Raw genomic sequence first — 13,547 nt, 5'->3', positions numbered from 1 at the left:
AGGCCAGGATATGAGTTTGTTTTTTATTCTAAATGCAAGGGGAATCATCAGAAAGTTTTAAGTGGGGAAGTGACCTGATTTTATTTATATTTTTGAAAGTTCATTCTGCCTAGTACTTTATGTATACATCCAATTTCATTACACAGAATATTAAAAAGAAGTTTACTCAAGGGTTGAGATTTAGTAATACTAATATTTTTAAATTTCATTCTGACTGAATAGATTACAGGAGTGTAAGAATTGAAGCAGGGAGACCAAGGAGAAGGTATTTCATTAGGCCAAATGAGCGATGATGATGACTTGGACTAGGGTGATAGCAGTACAAATTGAGAATTAGGTAGATTTGAGAGCAGAATTGTCATGATTTAGTGATGGATTAGACATAATTTTGATTCGTATCCTGCCTGGATTTTTTCTTGAGCAAGTGATTCAAGGGCGTCCTGGTTTCTAAACTGGAGAAGACTAAGGAGAAGCATTTGGCATGGTTCAAGAGGTCTGTTGTTGGCATATTGACTTTGGGATACCTTTTTGGCATCCAAGTGGAAATATCAAGTTGGAAGTTGGGGTTCTAGGGAGAAGTCAGGTCTGGAGATAGAGATTTGAGTCATTTGCACATAGGTGCCATTCAGAGCTAAAGGGACTAGATGAACTTACCTGGGAAGAAAGTGTTGATAGAAAGGTGTAGATAAGGCTGGGACTAAGTACTGGGTTGCCCAAGCTTAGAAGTTGAGTAGAGGAGGAGGAACCAGGAAGGATGATTGCAAAGGAGTCCCAGAGAGGTAGGGGGAAAACTAGGAAAGTGCCCACTTCCCAGAAACCAAAGAGACTCTCAAGAAGGATGGCATGATAAACGGTGTTGAATGCTGCTAAATGGTAAAGTAAGATAAGGTATGAGAAGTGATTTGATAAGATGGAATCTCTGGTGACTTGGTGTGAGGAAAAAAAAATGTTCCATGCCGTTCCAATTCTACAGGAATCAAGCCATTAGCCACTGCAGTTGCCCACTGACAGTGCACCCAGAGGGGAATTCAGGATGGAGAAAAACAGGAAACATTCTGTGCCTTGGATATACTGGCCCTTAGATAATTAAGATGCATATCTAAGGAAAATTTTCAAATGACCCCAGATTCTTGCTTATTCCCATACACAGAAAAGCACTAAAATCATTAACTTCAGCTATCTGTTCTTTGTGATTAGCAGTAATCTTTTGATGCTTGACTACACGTTTTTCCCAGTTAAAAAAGTTCATATGTATATCCTAGCTCCTCCCTTACCTCTTCAGAGCAGTTCCTCAGAGCTCTCTGAGAGGCTGTCTCCCAGGCTATTGTCCTCAGTAAGGTCCCTGAATAAAACTTAACTCACAACTTTTACGTTGTGTATTTTTCTTTCAGTAGACATTGACAAGAGCAGGTTCAGTGGAGCAATAGACAAAGAGGCTTTACTGGGGGTGAGTTTAAGAAAGAATAGGAGGTGAGGTAGCAGGGACATCTCCTTCAAGAAGTTTTGCTGTGAAGTGGAATAGAAAACTGGGGTAGTAGTTGGAGGGGAATGTGATGTCAAGGTATAGAATAGATACCCAAAACCCAAGCATTAAAAAAACAGATAATTGATATGAGAGCAAACCCAGATTTCCCATTGGAAAGAAACTGACCTTGTAAGGAAAAAAAGAAAAGATATCCAAACATGTCTTTCTAGATATTGTCATAGACTCAATACTGTCAGCACACAACCTGAGTTGAATTTAGTTATAAATATAAGCTCTTTTAGCATGGCATGTATTACACTAATTTGCAAACCTATATGTCTCTCTTGTTAGATTCTAAGGTCCCAGACTGTATTTTTCTTATTTTTTAATTCTCTAGAGACCAGCAACAGTGCCTTAAACTTAATAATTATTCAGTAAATTGTTTATTGATATCTAGCAATTTAACAATTTGTTGAAATGCAGTTCATTGAAATAGACTTAAGTGCTTGCCTCTTCTGCCAGCTACCCTGACTGACATAGGATCTTGTTCCTATTCTGATTGATTGCCCCCTGGGAGGAATTGAGTCATGATTCTCCCACTTTCCTATCTTTAAAAGTGATGAAATAAAATTCATATTTAATGGCAAGATGAGGAAAATTAAAACATAAAATTTTTCTTTGCCCATTTGGGCCTCCTCACTTCCCTTTAGTTTGTATTTTGCATCTATATTAAGCAGACCTCCTTAGGAGATACCATTGCTTCTTAATCTCATCAAGGGTCATGACTCCTTAGGAGATAACCTTCCTTCTAAATCTTGTAAGGGGCCATGACAATCCATGACCCACTACTCACTTTGTACATGTAGATCTGTATTGTGTAAACTGTCAACAATATGTCATTTGACATATGTCATTTGACATATAATATAACCCTTTGCCTCAAAAACTCGTATAACTGTACTTTGCTCTCTAATGGGTGGAACAGTCCTCAGAGCTTTCTGGAAGACTGTCTCCCTGGTTATAATCCTCAGATTGGCTTGAATAAAATTTTCTATTTCTTTCTTAGATTGGCTGTTAACTAATGTTCCTGTTGGCGAAAGTCCTACAAGAATCCTTCTGGGCTCAAAGGGCAAAAGGATTGAAGGTGGTGGTTTACCTGCCCTGAGGCAATCCATGGGTGAGTGTGTGAATGTGTGTGAGGGGTGGTTAGTGGTAATGCACCCTCTGAAGGTAATGATAGTTGGACTAATTTTAATAATATTGCAATATAATATATTTTATAATGTACAGTTTGCAAAATGTTTCATTATATGTGCTTTATCCTCAAAACAACCCCATGATAGGTCATTATTCCTAAAATACAGATGAAGAAACTGAGGCCCACTGACTTGTCCAAGTTAAACTAACTACTATTAAGTGGCAGAGGGATTCAAACCCAGGTCTCCAAATCTGGATCTCCAAACTCCAAGTTCTCTGTTTTGTCCCCTACTTCAACTCCAACTGGATCAATGTGTTGAATATAGAGTTCAGGACTAAGATTAAAAAGTAGGGTTCCAAAAGAGGATGATAGAGGATGACAGAAAAGAAGTAACAGAGTCAGTGAAGGCCAGTATTAGAAACTGAGAATAAGACTCATGGGAGGGCAGGGTTCAGGGATATGCCTCAGAGTAGGATCAGAATGAACAATAAGTGAATGCTGATTTTAGGCTCCCATCCTCTACATGAATGAATGTGAATGTGTGTAGGGGTGCATTCATACACATATGTACATGCTGTTATTTAATTTTTTTTTTTTTTTTTTGCGGTACACGGGCCTCTCACTGTTTGTGGCCTCTCCCATTGCGGAGCACAGGCTCCGGACGTGCAGGCTCAGTGGCCATGGCTCACGGGCCCAGCTGCTCCACGGCATGTGGGATCTTCCCAGACCGGGGCACGAACCCGTGTCCCCTGCATTGGCAGGCGGACTCTCAACCACTGCGCCACCAGGGAAGCCCTGTTATTTAATTTAACAGCCATTTAATAGGAATCTGAAAGGAGTATAAGATATAGTTCATACCCTCAAAGAATGTTTTTCTCAACTTGTTAGGAAAACATTAAAAGTAGTTACTAGAGTGTTCAGACAGTCAGTGATCCAGGAGCTCATCCTTGGAAGAGATGGGGGTGTGGAGTGGGGAGAATCAAAGAAGCAAGGAAAGGTTTTGAGCAGAGATAGAACCTCAGCCAGGACTTGAAGGATGGATAGGTACAGGGGAGGGAAGAAGGTGTCAGTGGAGAGACACATGAAGGTTGAGTCAGAACAGCAGGGAAGGTCTGTTGGACAGTGAAGCTACTGGTGTGACTACAGTGACGAGTAGGGGGATGAGTGGGGAATAGTGGAGGGTGAGGCAGGATAGAGTCAGGTTGTCTGAAGCCAAGCTGAGGAATTTAGACTTGATTTCATAGGTAACTAAGGGTCTGTGAGGATGTATCAGAAATGATCAAAGAGGAATTTTAAAAGTATACCACAGAAACTTCTTCTGGGCTTTCAAAGTAGTTGTAGTCTGTGTTTTTTATTCTACTTAACCATTAAAACAGAGGCTGTGTGTGTGTGTGTGTGTGTTTGTGTGTGTGTGTGTGTGTTACATTTTTTATTCTTACTGAATTAGATTACATTTCTCTCCCAAGTTAAATAGGTAGTTTAAAACAACTTACACCTTCGTTTTTAAAAACGGATGCTGAGATTCTAAGTGGCTGAGATTTTAGAAAAGGGGCACCCAAATCTCATTGACATCTGGGAGCATTTTACTCTGTGGCTGAACTTCATGTAAGAAGATAATGACCAAGATGAGGAGCAAAGACCTGCTGACGACATATTGTAATTTGGGGGAATGGTTTAAAAAGAAATGCTTTTACTCACCTCATACCAAAAATAGTGAATTAGGGCTTCCCTGGTGGCGCAGTGGTTGGGAGTCCGCCTGCCGATGCAGGGGACACGGGTTCGTGCCCCGGTCCGGGAAGATCCCACATGCCGCGGAGCGGCTGGGCCCGTGAGCCATGGCTGCTGAGCCTGCACGTCCGGAGCCTGTGCTCCGCAACGGGAGAGGCCACAACAGTGAGAGGCCCGCGTACCGCAAAAAAAATAGTGGATTAAATGACTAACCACCAGATGTAGGTAAGCAGGTGCTAACTTGTTATTTTTAAAATGGAAGCACATAGCTGTATGAGATATGTTGAGACGTATATTAATAAATCCTATATTATGACATAGAAGTAACCATTAGAGCAAGCATATATTAATTAAAAAGTAAATATCTATATTTAAATGAAATAAAACCTTGCCTGAATTTCCTTTAAAAAAAATTCTTCTGGATTTGAGTTATTGTTATGTAATATGTGCTAATAATGTCACACTTCTCTCTCTTATTCTTTCCTTACCTTAGTTTTTTGACGAAACCCATTCTACTGGCATAGCTTAGCTTTCTGATCTCAAGCTGGGCATTACAAGTCACTGTTTTTCCTAAAAGTAAAGAGCAGTAGTTTGGGCTAAAGGGCCTCCTTCCTTAGTGTGTATTACACATATAACATGTAAATTGTCATAAATATTTAAAGAAAGCATTTAGCCCCCAGCCTACAAAAGATAGCATCTCAAATATGTATTTGCAGATGAGTTTTTTGAAACTTAGAACATGCTTTTCCATAGTAACAGTGAGGTAAATAATGGATTAGTTCCTGGACTAATCTACAAATGTTATTTGATTTATGATGTCATTCAAATAATGTGCATTTACAATTAAAAATATAACTGAGGTGGGACTTCCCTGGTGGCACAGTGGTTAAGAGTCCATCTGCCAATGCAGAGGACACAGGTTCGAGCCCTGGTCCAGGAGGATCCCACATGCCACGGCTCAACTAAGCCCGTGCGTCACAACTACTGAGCCTGCACTTTAGAGCCATGTGCCGCAGCTACTGAAGCCCATGCACCACAACTACTGGAGCCCGCGCACCTAGAGCCTGTGCTCCACAACAAGAGAAGCCACCACAATGAGAAGCCTGCTCGCTGCAACTGGAGAAAGCCCACACGCCGCAACGAGGATCCAACGCAGCCAAAGACAAATAAATAAATAAATTAATTAAAACAAAAAAATATATATATGTATATATATAACTGAGGGACTTCCCTGGTGGTCCAGTGGTTAGAACTCTGTGCTTCCAATGCAGGGGGTGTGGATTGGATCCCTGGTGGAGAACTAAGGTCCCACATGCGATGCCATGGGGCGTATGTACATATATATATATAAATATACCTGAAATCAATACTTCTGCAATATTTTACAATTTAAAAAACAAGAAGGAAAACCCCTTGGTATTGAATGAATAATTTTTCATGAATGCTGGTAGTTAAAGAAAGGCAGGTTTTAAGGGTCAAGGAGAAAAGTTGGATGAAAGTTTTGGATTTCCAGAGTGGGAAACAGCGCCCCATACTGGAACCCGAGCCACAGGAAAAACCTGCGCCCTTATACCTGTATAGATCTAAATATCCTCCCATATTTTTTAATCAATCAGAAAAAGTTAATAAAAACCCTATAATTTGGAAAAACATAGATAGATAGATAATAGATAGATAGATAGATAGGAAAAAAATCCCACATTGCCAATCTGCTTACACACCCCTGTCAATCAGCCCTCATAAACTGTCACAGCCAGTTGGGGGGTGGGAGGAAGGGCAGGGGTCAGCAACCACACTGTAGGGGCCAGGGGTTGATTGGAAATGACTGCTCTGTGTGTGCAGAGATGAGAGGTCGTAAATAAACAAGCAACAGCTTGTCTTTGTTTAAAATGTTAATACTGTATTCTGTTCATCATGGATTTTTTGCATTAATTTTAATTTTAATTTAAAAAAATTTATATTTAAAACTATTGCATCAAAAAATATTACATCAAGATTATGTATCATTTTAATTTGTTTTGATTACTGAGGGTTTGTTTGTTCATTTTTGGTGCCCCCCTTCTTCCCCACTTATGCCTCATCCCAGTCGGGCACTGGCTGGTGGGAAGCAATGAGAAAGGAAACTGCACAAGGGTCTCCCCAGGTTAAGCTTTTCTTCCTTTTTTTCTTTTTCTCTCTGTGTCTCCCTCTCCCAACATTTTTTCATTCTTCCCTCTCTCCCTCTCCCCACCCCCACCTTTCCCTCCCTACCTTTCTTTTTTGTTGTTGTTTTTTTTGTTTTTTTTTGCGGTACGCGGGCCTCTCACTGTTGTGGCCTCTCCCGTTGCGGAGCACAGGCTCCGGACGCGCAGGCTCAGCGGCCATGGCTCACGGGTCCAGCCGCTCCGCGGCATGTGGGATCTTCCCGGACCGGGGCACGAACCCGTGTCCCCTGCATCGACAAGCGGACTCTCAGCCACTGCGCCACCAGGGAAGCCCCCTACCTTTCTTTTTAATTTTTTAAATACTTTTCTTACTCTGGGTCTCCAGCCCATCGGCTTTCCCCTAGCTGTTACTGAAGGCTGTGCCCTGGCCCGGAGCTAACTGGCTTCTGGGGGACTGGGAGCTGGGGAGGGCTCAGTATTTCTGAGAGGAAGAGGCCTAATCGATTTGCACAGGTTTAAAAACACTTAATTTTTTAAAATCCTCTACATTTCAGAGCCTTGGAGCCAAGTTTGGTTTGCCCAGCCCTAGTAACTGCTAGGCTTTTGTATATGATAAAGGCAATTGGAAGATTAAGAAAAACTTATGAAGTAACTGGGTGAGGAGAAGGAAAAAAAAAGATATTTTAAAATGGATACGTGTAAACTGGAGAAAGGTCGCCTGAAGTGGAATCACCATGGCTGAGTGGCAACGTCCAAAGAAAATTGAGGTGAGTGTGTGGTGGAGGAGGTTGGGGCATTCTCTTGAGGAAAAAAAGACGTTTGGAGGGAGGAAAAGTCGAGTTGGCCAGTTCTCCACCCTGGCCACCTAGTGGTGCTGTCGGTACAAGGCTGGCTGCTTTCCGGAATGAAAGACTAGGTGGGGATCCGGCATCCTGGAGCAGAGATGGGGAGAGGGAATCTCAGAGTGGGCCACACAGTTTGTGGGTATAAGAAATTTACAAGTCAGGTTTTTGTAAGTTGTGTTTATTTGTATTTATAGACCCACAATATACACATATTTTAAAGTCATAGTAAATTGCAGGAGACGGTTTCAAACAGTTCTAAAGCTACTATAATACTTTTAGTACTCTGGAGAGTGCTACGCTTCAGCATGAAAAAGGATGGGTTTTCGGGCTAGACCATTTTACTCTGACAGAGCAAGAAACCTTAGGACAATGTTAAAGAAGATTATGGGAGCATTTTAATCCAGTTCACAGAAATTAACAATGGCACGTTGTACAGCGGTAGCATTATTTTTAGTCACCGGCCTGAGCACTTCTTTAGTGGACTAATTGTTCTCATTGTAAACTGACTGTGAGGGGCTACTGGGAAGAGATGCAGATTGTGCTGAAGACCACAGGAGGAAGACACTCACTTCAGCTTCTGCTTTCAGGGATGCATGTTTCCTGTCAGAGAGGAAGTTCTTTCACATGGCTTAGAGTACCATTCTGGGTACCAAGAAACAAAATTCCTGTCCATGTACAAGAGAACACTGTGCTGAGTTAATGGACCCACTGTATGTCAGGGAAAAGGGTGCTCATAGCACCTGGGTGCTCATTGTGTGGAGACATGGTTAAAAGCACAGATCCTAGAATCAATACCAGTGGGTTTAAATTCTAATTGTGACACTTTATACTCTAAAAAATGTGGGGCAATCCTCAGTTTTCTCATCTAAAATTGGGGGAATAAATATCTATGTCACAGAATTAAATGAGATAATATATATGAAGTGCTTGGTTAGAACAGATCAAAAGATGGTAGCCGTATTAGGTGGCAATGCCTAATGAAAGAACAGAGGACCAGGAACAGGCATGGTAAGTCTTTGGTATGACATTATCTCCCAACTCTTAATTTATATCAAGAAGGAAAATGGTCAAGTAGGTTTAAAGTACAGACATCAGAGCTTTTCTGCTTTGGTTTAAATCCTGGTTCCACCACTTTTTTCATGTGTGGCCTTGGGCAAATTGTTTAATGCTTCTGACTACAGAACTGTTATGAGTAAATACAGGTAAACCATGTGTTTGCCTTAGTATTATTGTCATTTGTTTTCTACCTTTAGCCAGAAGACTTGGACTAAATGTGTGACTAGTTGCCTCACCATGGAACCTGTTTACGCTATAAATACAAATTTATTCTTTATAAAGAGAACGTGAAATCACTCTTTTTGAAAATCATATTATTATCTCATAATATATTAAAAATCAAAAATAAAGGATAAAATTGGTGTCCCCCATTTTATTGGGCACCAAATCATCACTTCAAGTCATTTCTGGAATTTTCCCTTAATACATTCAGACTCAAGAAATTAAAACAAACAAACAATCATACAAATGCAAATAACAACAGAGAAAACATCTAGTCTGTAGAAGCATAATTTTATTTTTTGCTTATACGGGAAATAGTGTCTTTCCATTTTCCCTGCGTCTACAGATATGCCAAGGATTCCTACAGTTTTAGACAAAGGGTCCTCTTTAGGTATAGCGTTCAGTGTAATTTTATACTTTCATAGGCTAAGCCATTCTGTCACAGGAACACCTTGCAATTAGATTTCTTAACCTGCTTGTGAAATGTCTCTTTTAACCTGTCATTGCTTTCCAGTGGTTTTAAGATATGGACCTATACATATGGAATCACTCAGCATTCCTCAGCGTTCTATCTGTAGTTCACAGTTTTGATTCACAGCACATAAGGCCAGGATGCGAGGAGTCTAGTATCAGAGTCGGGGCACAGAATTTAAGTCTAGAAAATTGTGACTGGGGCATTTGGCATTTCTGAGCAGAAATTCCCAGGACTCCAAAATTGTCTTAAATCAATGAGAACTTGTGAAATTTGGAAGTATGACCATCTTGCTCCACATACTTCCTAATTAACTCATCAGTTTTGAATTTTACTCTTTCTTGAAGGCAATAGAAATAAAATATAACACTAGGATTTACACCATCAGCTTCACTGTGAAAACTGAGTACAAGTAAACAAATAGCACACTAATAGGCAATAATAGTATGATGTAAATAAAGACCACAGATGCATGTAAAGGTGCAAAGGAGACCAGATGCCATGTGCTTGCAGTTCTGCTTACTGTCAGCAGACAGCACTCTGAGCATGTGGAAGTGTCAAGTTAAAGAACTCCAGGAAGAAGGAAGGCATGGGATTTCAGAATCGTACTCTAGCTTGTATTGGGCCGAAGATGATGTCACATGCCTGGTGATTAACAAACTTGAGTCACTTACCTATTACTGATTTATCCTAAATATAATAACTAATTTAAATGTAAGCCTAATAATGAATAAAGAATGAGGCCAAACAGACAGATTTTATGCTCTTTATGCAGATACAATTATCAGTGTGTCCTCATTAAATAAAATCTGGGGAGTTTAGTAGTCTTTGAGCAGCTTTATTATCTTCTACTATTTGCTAGTTTAGTAATCTTGGGAAAGTTACTTAAACTCTCTAAGATTCAGTTCCCTCGTGATTAAGTGGGAATAATGATGGTACCTTCTCATTGTCATGGAGTTGGGAGGATCAGCATGGAATCTGGCACAGAGCAGGCACTGACATGGTAGCTGTTGCTGTTACTATTACTACTTGACTTTTATCTAAAGCCTCCCCTGCCCTGCCTTGTTGGAAATAGGCAGGGATATAAGGAAATAAATAAATAATCAGAATACATGGATTTCATGTGAATGTATTTTCAAAACTATTATTCTTATTCTACTTTCTTGTTTAGAAAATTCTTAAACAAAAATGAACCTCCATATAGCCATCACTCAGCTTAATCAATTATCAACATTTTTATCAATTTTGGTTTTTTTGTCTCCAGCATTATTTTTCTGGGATATTTTAAAGCAAGGAAATTAAATCATTCCACCTGCAAATACTTTAGCATTCATCTTTTTTTTTTAAGGTAGATTTTCTTTTTTTTTTTAATTCATTCACTTATTTATTTATTTATTTTTGCTGCATTGGGTCTTTGTTGCTGCGCCGAGCAGGGGCTACTCTTCTTTGCGGTGGTTTCTCTTGTTGTGGAGCACGGGCTCTAGGCGCACGGGCTTCAGTAGTTGTGGCTCGTGGGCTCTAGAGCGCAAGCTCAGTAGTTGTGGTGCATGGGCCTAGTTGCTCTGTGGCATGTGGGGTCTTCCGGGGACCAGGGCTCAAACCCATGTCCTCTGCACTGGCAGGCGGATTCTTAACCACTGTGCCACCAGGGAAGCCCCCTAGTATTCATCTTTAACCATAAGATTGTTTTCAAAACATAATCATTGTGCAAAATTGAAAATGAATTCTTAAGGTCATCTAATACAATATTTAAATGTCCATACTTGTCTAAGAAATGTCATTTTACAGTTGTTACCAGGTGTTAGGGAGTGGGGGAAATGGGGAAATGTTGGTCAGAGGGTACAAAGTTTCAGGTATGCAGGATGAATAAATTCTGGAGCTCTAATGTGCAGCAGGGTGACTATAGTTAACAATATTGTATTGTATACTTGAAATTTGCTGAGTAGATCTCAATTGTTGTCACACACAAAGGTTAACTGTGAAGGGACTGATATGTTAATTAGCTTGCTTGTGGTAGACATTTCACAATGTATACATATATCAAAACATCACCATGTACATCTTAATTACATGCAAATTTTTTGGTCAATTATACCTCAGTAAAGCTGGGGGAAAAAAAAAAAACATTGTTTACAGTTAGTTTATTCAAATCAGGATCCAGACAAGGTCTACATATTGCATTTGTTTGTCATGTCTCCTGACTGTTTCTTTTTTTTTTTTTGCCATCAATATTTTAAGAGAAATCAGGTTATTTGTCCTTTCTGATTTAGCTGTTTGCTTCCTTGTGGTATTATTTAATTTTTCTGTCCTCTGTATTTCTCGTAATTTGGTTTTAGATGTAGATATTTAATTAGATTCGGGTTAAACTTTTTTCCTTAGTCAAAAATACTTCTCAGGTGTAAGTCAGACAGGGAAAGAGAAATATCACATGATATCCCTTATATGTGGAATCTAAAAAGAAATGATACGAATGAACCTATTTACAAAACAGAAACAGACTTGCAGACTTAGAGAACAAACTTATGGTTACCGGGCGGAAGGATCGGGGGAAAGGATAGTCAGGGAGCTTGGGGTCGACATGTACACACTGCTATATTTAAAATGGATAACCAACAAGGACCTACTGTATAGCACAGGGAACTCTGCTCAATGTCGTGTGGCAGCCTGGATGGAAGGGGAATTTGGGGGAGAATGGATACATGTGTATGTATGGTAGAGTCCCTTTGCTGTGCACGTGAAACTATCACAACATTGTTAACCGGCTATACTCCAATATAAATTAAAAAGTTAAAAAAAAATACTTCACAGGTAATGCTGTGCAATTTTTGTTGTATCACATCAGGAGGCATATACTGTCTGGATGTCCCAAATTTAGTGAGGCTAAAATTGATCATAGGACTTAGATGGTGTCAACCTGACCCTTCATTGCAGAATTCCTTATCAATCTTTCACCTAATCATTTTAGCATCCATTGATGATTGTTGCTTAGAACTATTATTGCATTAGGGATTGCATAATAGTGAATTTTCTACTTCTGTCATTTCTTCTGCACTTATTAGCTGGAATTCTTCCACGAAGAAGAATTTCCCCCTCATTAACTACTTGATAACCCTGGGAAAATAATTTGTATAGAAAAGACAAAATAAATACTTGATTTTTCCCTTTTATTTATCAATATTCTGAGTAATGAATTGCTGCACTAGAAACCTCCAAGTGGTCATTTTTATTTAGAGTCACTATGAAGTTTTGGATTTTATGTATTTGGTGTGTTTCAATCCATTGCAGTCATTATTCTTTTTGGTGTTCAAATTGTCCCATGTTAAGGCAAATGGGAGTCCTTTCAAGTTGGTTCCCGTGTCCTTTTTTTTTTTTTTTTTTTTGCGGTACGCCGGCCTCTCACTGTTGTGGCCTCTCCCGTTGTGGAGCACAGGCTCCGGACGCGCAGGCCCAGCGGCCATGGCTCACGGGCCCAGCCGCTCTGCGGCATGTGGGATCTTCCCGGACCGGGGCACGAACCCCTGTCCCCTGCATCGGCAGGCGGACTCTCAACCACTGCGCCACCAGGGAAGCCCCCGTGTACTTTTTGACGTGACTCCACTGATTTAAGATGAGCCTTGGACAAATTCTTGATAACTTTCTAGATTTCATCCTCCACACATTCAGCCACCACTTCTCCATGGATCCTTGATTCTTTTTAATGGAAAATGGTATTTAGAGATCACAGATTGAGCACCAGGACTGCTCATTTCTGTTGAGTTGTCATTGTTTCTAATATATCTTTTTGGTTGACAGAGTTTGTTTCTTTTTTTTTTTAGGGAAAATATCATAATCAAAATCAAAATATGTATACCAATATTTCCAAATCAAATTTAAGATCATATAATTTTTTTTAGATCATATAATTTTTACTTGATTTCTTCAATCTGATATTTATGTTTATTTTCTCTTAAGCTGAAAAGTTTGGTTTCTAATGACATTAGCATAATTACTTACTTGTCTAATCCTAAAATACACCAATAACAGTTTCAAAATAGTAGTAGTAATATTGCTACTATTAGTAAAACTAATGACTACATTTTATTTTCCCACATTTCTTTGCCACAAAATGTAACACACAAAAGCATTTTGCTTTTTTCGCTTAACAATATATTTTGGGGCTTCTCTGGTGGTGCAGTGGTTAAGAATCCGCCTGCCAATGCAGGAGACAGGGGTTCGAGCAACTGGGCCCATGCACCACAACTACTGAGCCTGTGCTCTAGAGCCCGCGAGCCACAACTACTGAAGCCCGTGTGCCTAGGGCCCGTGCTCCGCAACAAGAGACGCCACCACAATGAGAGGCCTGCACACCGCAATGAAGAGCCCCTGCTTTCTGCAACTAGAGAAAGCCCACGTGCAACAACAAAGACACAGCGCAGCC

At 40.0% G+C, this 13,547-nt stretch overlaps 1 protein-coding gene across 1 annotated transcript in view; it reads left to right on the top strand.

Moving 5' to 3' along the window:
- CDK15 (cyclin dependent kinase 15) overlaps positions 1–13,547 on the top strand; it is a 112,229-nt gene that overhangs the window by 4,478 nt on the left and 94,204 nt on the right. Inside the window, exons 3-4 of the mRNA XM_060015594.1 lie at positions 2,532–2,642; positions 7,090–7,302. The gene's annotated coding sequence lies outside the window, so the exon portion shown is untranslated. The remainder of the gene's footprint in view (positions 1–2,531; positions 2,643–7,089; positions 7,303–13,547) is intronic.

The sequence above is a fragment of the Delphinus delphis genome, chromosome 7, assembly GCF_949987515.2.
Source record: "Delphinus delphis chromosome 7, mDelDel1.2, whole genome shotgun sequence".
Classification (NCBI taxonomy): Eukaryota; Metazoa; Chordata; class Mammalia; order Artiodactyla; family Delphinidae; genus Delphinus; species Delphinus delphis.
This window is presented reverse-complemented; position numbering and strand designations above follow the sequence as displayed.